This window comes from Staurois parvus, unplaced genomic scaffold, assembly GCF_062004578.1.
Source record: "Staurois parvus isolate SC_StPar_1 unplaced genomic scaffold, SC_StPar_1.0 ptg000259l, whole genome shotgun sequence".
Classification (NCBI taxonomy): domain Eukaryota; kingdom Metazoa; phylum Chordata; class Amphibia; order Anura; family Ranidae; genus Staurois; species Staurois parvus.
This window is the reverse complement of record NW_028318055.1, coordinates 2825280-2834733: the sequence shown is the minus strand read 5'-3', so window position 1 is coordinate 2834733 and position 9454 is coordinate 2825280.

Genomic DNA, 9454 nt, shown 5'->3' with positions numbered 1-9454 from the left:
AAGATAAAGACCCAACGGACCCTGGATCATATCGGCCAATATCCCTCTTGAACTTAGACGCAAAACTTCTACCAAAAATCGTCGCCTCTCGCTTAGCCACTATACTACCCACTCTCATTCATCCTTTGCAAGCGGATTTCATGCAGGATCGCTCGGCGGTGTCAAATATTCGTAAGGTGATATAGGTCCTGAATCAGGCCGCTAATGGCTCACCCCGAGATGCAGCAATTGTCTCACTAGACGCTGAAAAGGCTTTCGACAATGTCAATTTCGAATGGCTTTTCTTAACACTACGGAAATGTGGTTTTGAGGGCCCTTTCATGCATCTGATCCGAGCCATGTACTCACCAATAGCCCATGTCCTAGTGGCAGGTCATATATCCAACCCCATTCGACTTCATAAGGGCACCAGACAGGGATGCCCTTTGTAAGGGACCGCCCGGCGGTACCACTAGCACTCCACTGGTCGGATGTTCCCAGCGCACGGAGTCTAAGCCCCAGGGTACTTGTTCACCAGGGCCCCTGATGGTGGGGATGGACTTGGAGTACCCCAGGACCAGGTCGTGACTACTGAGGACACCCGTCAGTGGTAGGGGTATTCGCCAGGGGCTCCCACGGGAGAGAGCCAGGTATGAGGAGGTCTGGAGACCCCGTAGAGAGGGACGGATGGATGGCTGAGCAGGAGCAGGGTCATACAAGCCGGGTCGGTAACTATGGGGATGGTGCGGTACAGAGCAGCGGGCAGAGAATAGTCGGGTCACACGCCAGGTCAGCAACAGCAGGTCAGATCCAATAGGGGGCATACAGGAGAGAGGTCAGGCAAGCAAGGGTCAAAACAGGAGAAAACAGCAAGGTCAGGGCACAATCCGGGTCAGCAACTTACTTCAGACAGGTTCACAGGTTCACAGGATACAAAAGACCAAAAGGCACTGAATGACAGCTCAGGGCCGTTTAAATATCCCGCCCTGCGCTGTCATTGGTGCCAGGCGCGCGCCCGCGGTCACTACTGCGCATGCGCGAACCTGATTGCCGCGGTCGGCCAAGTCCCGGCGCTCGCGTACAGGGAGGTGTACTGCGCCTGCGCCGGGACCAGCGGCGCGACGATCCCCGACATTGCCCCCCCCCTACGGGCAACCTCCGGATGCCCACCCGATCTCTCCACCACGGGTGATCACGAAGAAACTCCCGGACTAGTCTAGGTGCGTGGACATTATGAGCCGGTTCCCAGGAATTGTCCTCAGGACCATAGCCCTTCCACTTAATTAGGAATTGGGTCTGGCCCCCCCTTCTTCGGCACTTAAGGATCGTTTCCACCTCAAATTCCTCTTGTCCTTCGACCGTTATGGCCTCAGGGGGTCTGGATTCTCGTTCTGGGAAGGCATCTGGGATCACTGGCTTCAGCAGAGATACATGGAAAACTGGATGAATTCTGAACGTGGCCGGAAGGATCAGCTCATATGCCACTTCGTTGACCATCCGCTTTACCTGAAAAGGCCCCACAAATTTAGGTCCCAATTTTTTCGAGGGACAAAGCATCTTTAAGTTGGTTGTGGCCAACCACACCTTCTGCCCAGGCCGCAACGCCAAATCCCCTCTTCGTTTCTTGTTAAACTCCTTCTTATTGTCCTCTTGGGCCCGAGCGATGGCTTCCTGGAGTAATTTGTTATTGACGGAGAAGAAGGTCAACGCATCCTGCGTGGCTGGAACTGGGCATTCAGAGACCAAGTCAGGGAGAAAGACAGGGTGAAACCCATAATTCGAAAAGAATGGGGACTGCCCCGTTGCTGAATGGCTTGCGTTGTTATAAGCGAACTCCGCCAGGGGTAAAAGAGACAGCCAATCATCCTGCAGGAAAGACGTGTAGCAACGCAAGTATTGCTCCAGGGTCTGGTTCGTCCTCTCGGTCTGACCGTTGGTCTGAGGGTGGAACGCGGAGGAGAGGGACAACTTGATGTCCAGGGCCTTGCACAGAGCCCTCCAAAACTTAGATGTAAACTGGACCCCTCGATCAGAGACGATGTCCTCGGGTACTCCATGAAGTCTAACGATCTCCCGGATAAATATTCGCGCCGTCTCGGTTGCTGTCGGAGTCTTCCTTAGTGGCACGAAGTGAGCCATCTTGGATAGGCGATCAATAACCACCAGAATTGCTGTGTGGTCTTGTGACGGTGGGAGCTCGACTATGAAGTCCATCGCGATCTTCTGCCAAGGCCGTTCGGGAATCGGCAAAGGTCGCAACAGCCCCCAGGCTTTGCTCCTTGACGGTTTGCTCTTCTGGCAGATGGTACAGGATCTCACGTAGCGCTTGCAATCCTTAGCCATGTTTGGCCACCAAAACGAGCGCCGGAGAAGCTCCAGAGTCTTGACTGGGCCAAAGTGACCCGCCAGCGGGTGATCGTGGCAATGCCCCAAAACCAGGGTCCGGACTTCCTCAGGTACCACGATAGAATCCTCCTTCCACAGGAGTCCCCCTCTGTTCTGGAGGGATACCCCAACTGGGGTTGGTGTGGCCGTAGATGCTTCTATTAACTTGGAGCGAAGGTCCGTCTGGAGCGCCAAGAAGTTCCCTGAGGACAAGATAGTGTCGGGTACCAGTTCTTCTTCGGAGTCCTCAAACATACGAGATAGCGCGTCAGGCTTCGTATTTTTAGATCCGGGCCTGTAAGTAATATGAAAATTGAATCTGGAAAAGAACAGGGCCCATCTTGCCTGCCGTGGGCGTAGACGCTTGGCAGTCCTCAGATATTCCAGATTCTTGTGGTCTGTGAAAATCAATATAGGGTGTGAGGCACCTTCCAGCAGGTATCTCCATTCTTCTAGCGCTGCTTTGATAGCCAGCAACTCTCGATCCCCGATATCGTAATTCTTCTCTGCTGGGGTGAGTTTCCTCGAGAAGAATGCTACGGGATGGAGTAACTCTTTGGTGCCTTTCCGCTGAGACAGGATGGATCCTACCGCATTCTCTGATGCATCTACCTCCAAGATGTAGGGCAGGGCCGCGTCCGGGTGGCCCAGGATGGGTGCCGAGGTAAACAGCTTTTTCAGAGCTTCGAAAGCTTTTTGAGCCTCTGGTGTCCATTTGAACCGGGTTCCAAGTTTGGTTAGTTGGGTAATGGGGGAGACCAGACCCGAGAAGTTTTTGATGAACTTCTGATAAAAGTTCGCGAACCCTATAAACCGTTGGACACCTTTTTTGTCTGTGGGTTCAGGCCAATCTAAAATTGCAGAGACCTTCTGGGGGTCCATCGCGACCCCCGCAGTGGAGATAATCAGGCCTAGAAACGTGATGCTAGATTGCTCAAAGCAACATTTCTCCGCCTTAGCATATAACCCATGCTGCCGCAATCGCCCCAAAACTTTCGCCACATGTATCCTATGATCCTCTAGAGAGGGTGAAAAAATTAGTATGTCGTCCAAGTAGACGATAACGAAGACATCCAAAAAATCCCTGAAGATGTCGTTCACAAAGTGTTGGAAGGTGGCTGGTGCATTGCACAGCCCAAATGGCATGACCAAGTATTCAAAGTGGCCAAACCGGGTACGGAAAGCAGTTTTCCACTCGTCCCCCTCTCTTATGCGTACCAGGTTATAGGCCCCCCTTAAATCAAGCTTTGTGAAAATAGCCGCAGCCTTTAGGCTCTGAAACAGTTCTGGTACCAATGGCAATGGGTAACGATTTTTTATCGTAACCCTGTTCAGCTCCCGGTAGTCAATACAAGGTCTCAGGGTTTTGTCTTTTTTCTCCACGAAGAAGATTCCCGCTCCTGCTGGAGAAGTGGAGGGGCGGATGAATCCCTTCTGGAGGCTGTCCTCGATATATTCCTTCAGGGCCCCCAATTCAAGCTCAGATAGGGGGAAAATACGCCCAAAAGGGATTTCAGAGCCTGGTAACAGGTCGATTGGACAGTCATACGGGCGGTGGGGGGGCAGAGTGTCGGCTCCCCGCTTACTGAACACATCCAGGAACCCATGATAGGCTGCGGGAATAACCTGTTTCAAGTCGGAGTCTCCTTCGGAGCAAAGGAGAACTCGGGGCCCCGCGGGGCCCGAAGTGCGACAATGTTCCCGACAGTATGGGGAAGGGAACGAGATTGACCCGGTCTCCCAGTCAATCTGGGGGTTATGGGCCCGTAACCATGGGAGCCCCAGAATGACTGGGAAAAGAGGTGATGCAATAGCGTCCAGGCGGAGGAACTCCTGGTGCTGGTTGGCAATGATAGTGGCAATGGGGGGAGTTTCCTGATTAACTACCCCCGATTTTATCTGGGAACCATCAGCCAAAAAGATGTTGAAGCCCTTCTGTCTGTGTTGGAGAGGGATACCCTGTTGGTGAGCAAACTCTAGATCCAGGAAACAGCTGCATGCCCCCGAATCAACTATGGCTGTCACCTCCACGATCTTTCCTGGAAGCTGAAAGGAGAGGGGCACTACTAAGTATTGCGAAGGACAGGTATTGCTAATAGACAAGGAAGAAAAACAGGTGCACTTACTCATTTTTTGAGGGCAGGATCGCACCATATGACCAGCTTCACCGCAGTAAAGGCAGAGGTTCTGGGCTCGTCTGCGCTGGCGTTCCTCCGGTGATAATTTAGGCCGTGCCAGACCTAGCTGCATAGGTTCCGGAACATCTCCTGGTGGTGGGTTCTGGATGCTTTGTCGGGTTGGTGGGCTGGGGCCTAGGAATGGACCCCAGGTATTTCCGCGACCCTGGCCGGACCTCTCAAGCCTGCGTTCCCGCAGTCTTCGGTCAATCTTAATTGTCAGGGCAATAAGGTCTTCTAGAGACTCGGGAACCTCCACCCGGGCCAGCTCATCTTTCAAGGGATCGGAGAGTCCCATACGGAACTGGTGCAATAGAGCGAACTCGTTCCAGCGTGTGTCCCCCATCCACCGCCTGAAATCAGAGGCGTATTCCTCTGCCGCCCGCCGGCCCTGTCGGAGCGCATATAAGGTCGCTTCGGCAGAGGCTGCCCGCTGTGGGTCATCATACAAGATGGCCATTGCTTCAAAGAAACTATTGACCGATCCCAGGTGAGGATCATTGTTTCCCCTTAGCCGGTGGGCCCAATCCTGGGGTTCACCCTGTAGTAGTGAAATAATGAATCCTACCTTCACGTTTTCGGTCAGGAAGGTACGGGGTTGTAGCTCAAAGAACAAGAGACAGGAGTCGCGGAATGACCGGAAGCGTGTGCGGTCCCCGTGAAAACGCTCCGGTAGGGGTACTCGGGGTTCTACCATAGGGAGCGGGGCGGAAGCCCCTGAGGCTGGCTCCTGAGCTACCAGGGCCGGGGGTGAAGAAACCGGGGCCTGTGGGGCAGGATCAGAAATAGAGCCAGTCTGGATGCGATTCTCCAGCTGCATGCATCTGTCCTGCAGGACCGTTACGGCCTGCGTCAAAGTAGCTAGGTGCCTGCAAATTTCCTCTAACGGGGAGGGCCCTCCTCTAGGCTCAGTCATGGCCTTTTGGTACTGTAAGGGACCGCCCGGCGGTACCACTAGCACTCCACTGGTCGGATGTTCCCAGCGCACGGAGTCTAAGCCCCAGGGTACTTGTTCACCAGGGCCCCTGATGGTGGGGATGGACTTGGAGTACCCCAGGACCAGGTCGTGACTACTGAGGACACCCGTCAGTGGTAGGGGTATTCGCCAGGGGCTCCCACGGGAGAGAGCCAGGTATGAGGAGGTCTGGAGACCCCGTAGAGAGGGACGGATGGATGGATGGATGGATGGCTGAGCAGGAGCAGGGTCATACAAGCCGGGTTGGTAACTATGGGGATGGTGCGGTACAGAGCAGCGGGCAGAGAATAGTCGGGTCACACGCCAGGTCAGCAACAGCAGGTCAGATTCAATAGGGGGCATACAGGAGAGAGGTCAGGCAAGCAAGGGTCAAAACAGGAGAAAACAGCAAGGTCAGGGCACAATCCGGGTCAGCAACTTACTTCAGACAGGTTCACAGGTTCACAGGATACAAAAGACCAAAAGGCACTGAATGACAGCTCAGGGCCGTTTAAATATCCCGCCCTGCGCTGTCATTGGTGCCAGGCGCGCGCCCGCGGTCACTACTGCGCATGCGCGAACCTGATTGCCGCGGTCGGCCAAGTCCCGGCGCTCGCGTACAGGGAGGTGTACTGCGCCTGCGCCGGGACCAGCGGCGCGACGATCCCCGACACCCTTTATCCCCTTTACTCTTCAACCTGGCACTGGAACCCTTAGCACGTTTCCTACTGCTCCACTCTGACCTTCATGGAATCACAATTGGGCAACAAGAATTGAGAGTCGCTTTATTTGCAAATGACATCTTAATTTTTACTTTGCACCCGTCTCTCAATTTTCCATACATTCAAAATATTTTTTCAATCTTCCGCCTCTGCTCAGGGCTTCGTATAAATTTCTCTAACAGTGAGGTGCTTCCACTATTCCATACCCGCACTCCTGTTTGGTCCCAAAATTCGATATTTAAAATAGCAACTAAGCACATCACCTACCTAGGCATAAAGATAGGGAAACTAGCATCATCTCTATACACGCTTAACTATACGCCCACGATTAGTGAAATTATTGGAGAATTAGAGATGTGAAAGGATCTACCGCTCTCACTCTTGGGCAGATCGCATCTTTTCAAGATGGTGAGCTTCCCTATACTTCTCTATCTGCTCCAGACTATACCTCTTCTCCTTAAACATAGTGACATAACGAAGTTAAACCGGGCAATTTAAAAATTTCTCTGGAAGGGCAGACGTCCGCGTATAGCACTTTCTAAATTATTTCTGCCATGAAGCGAAGGAGGCTCCAGCCTTCCAAATGCACAAGTCTACAACCTCTCATGTCTGCTTCGTATATGCCTAGACTAGCTCACCCAATCCTCCAAATACTCCAACTATCATATTGAGTCTGCTATAGCACATGCCTATGATCTCTCAGCCCTTCTACATTCAAATGTAAACTCTCTCCCACCTCATCTAAAACATAACTTGCTCATTCGCGATACCCTTATTACATAGCGTGAAGTCAGACGTAAGTTGGGGGTCTCTCCATGGCTCTCTCGTTTCCTTCCTATCCATCATAACCCCTCCTTCTCTCCCCCACAATCCTATGCAGCCTATGAAACCTGGTTCGCTCATGAATTAACTTTGGTACAACACCTATATGACACCTCTATGGGTTCCTCAAAGCCTCTTAACAGCCTCCTACAAACCTATGAACTACCATCACACCATTTGTTCTATATGCTACAAGTAAGGAACTTTGTCAACTCTGTTGAGCAACTTAAATCCACTATATTCCGTACGACATTAATTGATGTCTTGGCAAACTCTCGAAAATACAAAATATCAAACATATATAGACCTCTGAATCTTCTGTACGCGACACCCTTCGAGGCATACAACTCTGCGAAATCCGGGGTCAAAGACTTTGTGTCACGTACCTGAAGGGAGACTGAATTGACGAGGTCGGCCTCACTTGTGTCACTAGCCCTGACCCCGCTGATGTTGGAACAGAGGGAGTCTAGGGACCAGGGGGACAAGAGCGCCAGTGGTTGTTGCTTGCAGCTCTTGCAGATGATGACCTTGAAAGGCAGATGATCCTCTGACTTGGACACCGTAATAATAGACAGAGCAGGTTCTGTGGATTGCCAGATGTGCAGCAGAGCAAGGCAGGTAGTGAGGACAAGAGACTGGAGTAGAGTCATGGAATAGCCGGGGTCATCAACATTCGGGCAGCGCGGTACAGAATCAGAAGGAAAAGCCAAGGTCAGGAGCAGAGCCAAAGTCAGGAACCGGTAACAGGAGAGTAATCGAATTCGGGTCAGGAACAAGCCAGGCTGGTAAGGGAGGAATCGCACAGGAACAAGCAGGACACGGGGGGAGCTGAAGACCAGTCAGAACTGAACCTGAGCAAAGGCACTTCTTAAATGGGCCATCTGGCGCCAATCTTTGCCGTGCGTGTGCACGTGCGCATGCGTGTGCGCAATCGCGCATTCCTGCGCGCATGCGCACAACCGGCAATTCTTCTGCGGGAATTCCTATGCGCATGCGTGTTCCCGATCGCAATTCTTCTTGCTGGAAATCCCTTACACTTTGACAATGCCTTTACAGCTGACCAACTACTATCAGGCTTCAACTCCACATGTGCCTTCAACCTCTGAAATTGGAAGTCCTACATTACAGGATACCTCTCCGCACAGGAGCAGGCATTTTTTCTCCAGGATCTCAGCCTCTTAAGCCGCTCTATGAAACCTCTCACATGTCCGGCTGCAATGGTACTACTCTCATAATAATCAGCTGATTTTGGTTAAGTATGGTATGCTGCCGATGTGTAGTATTCTTTTTCTATTTGCCTCTTCTTCTCTCTTCAATCTATTTCTCTCTTTGTCTTCAACTTTGACCTGACCCCTCGATAGGCCTCCCAACACTGGGTCATTCGTGCACTAGCTACTAACATATACCATAAACGAATACCAGGCAACTGCAGCTGTACACCCCCCTATACCTACACCACTCCTCGTGGAACCCGAAGCCACTGACCTCCCGCCTTTTTGCTCCCAATCAAGCCACTACTCTTTCTCGAACTCAAATCCAACTCCTACACCTTTTACTCTATCCTTCTTCCATTTCTCTCCAGCTTATCTGGGTCCCGGGGTAATACCCCCTCTTAATTTATACTCCATTCCCCTCCTCTTCTTGTTCCCTGGCTCGTCTTTCGCTTTTCCCATCTTGAACCTCAGCCAATCCACCAGCTTCCTCTTTTCCCCCCTCACACCTTTAGTTTTTTTGCTCTCCCTCTCTCTTCAGTCCCCTTCTTCTTCCATATTCTAGTACTTCTCCCCTTTTATCTATTATCCTTCTATCCAGCCCCCGTTCTCCTGCCCTCATTTATTTTTTTTAGTTATCCACCTTTGTATGCTAGTGGTGGATATCAGTTGACATCTATGTACTTCTCACGCATCCAACCTCAGACTACTTCATTTATGTCACAACCTCACCTTCTTTCCTTAACTTATAGTCTCTACTCGATAACACTTCGCCTTCCTCCCCACACCCACCATCTTCTCATCACCTTCATACTCAATCCCCCCTATTTTACCCCTTTATGTAAACTTTTTAACTCGACGATATAAAAGTGTTTTCTCGTAATTACCTTCATTATAATATGTGATTGATGATTGCTGCATCATAACCCTTTAAGTTAGATATGGTGTTACGTACATGTCATATGTGTACTCTCCATTTTGCTATGTTCTGTTTTGTGAAAACCCAATAAATATTCTTTAAAAAAAAAAAGAGTCAGAAATGCCTAAAAAAAAACCTTTTTTTAAATCTAATTTTGGGAGAGTGGAGAAGGGCCGGATACAAATAAGTTGCTTTATTGGGTGAAGATCCTCTGTAACAGGGGCGGACTGACAACTCATGGGGCCCCCGGGCAATAGGGGATCATGGGGCCCCTGTGTCCTTGC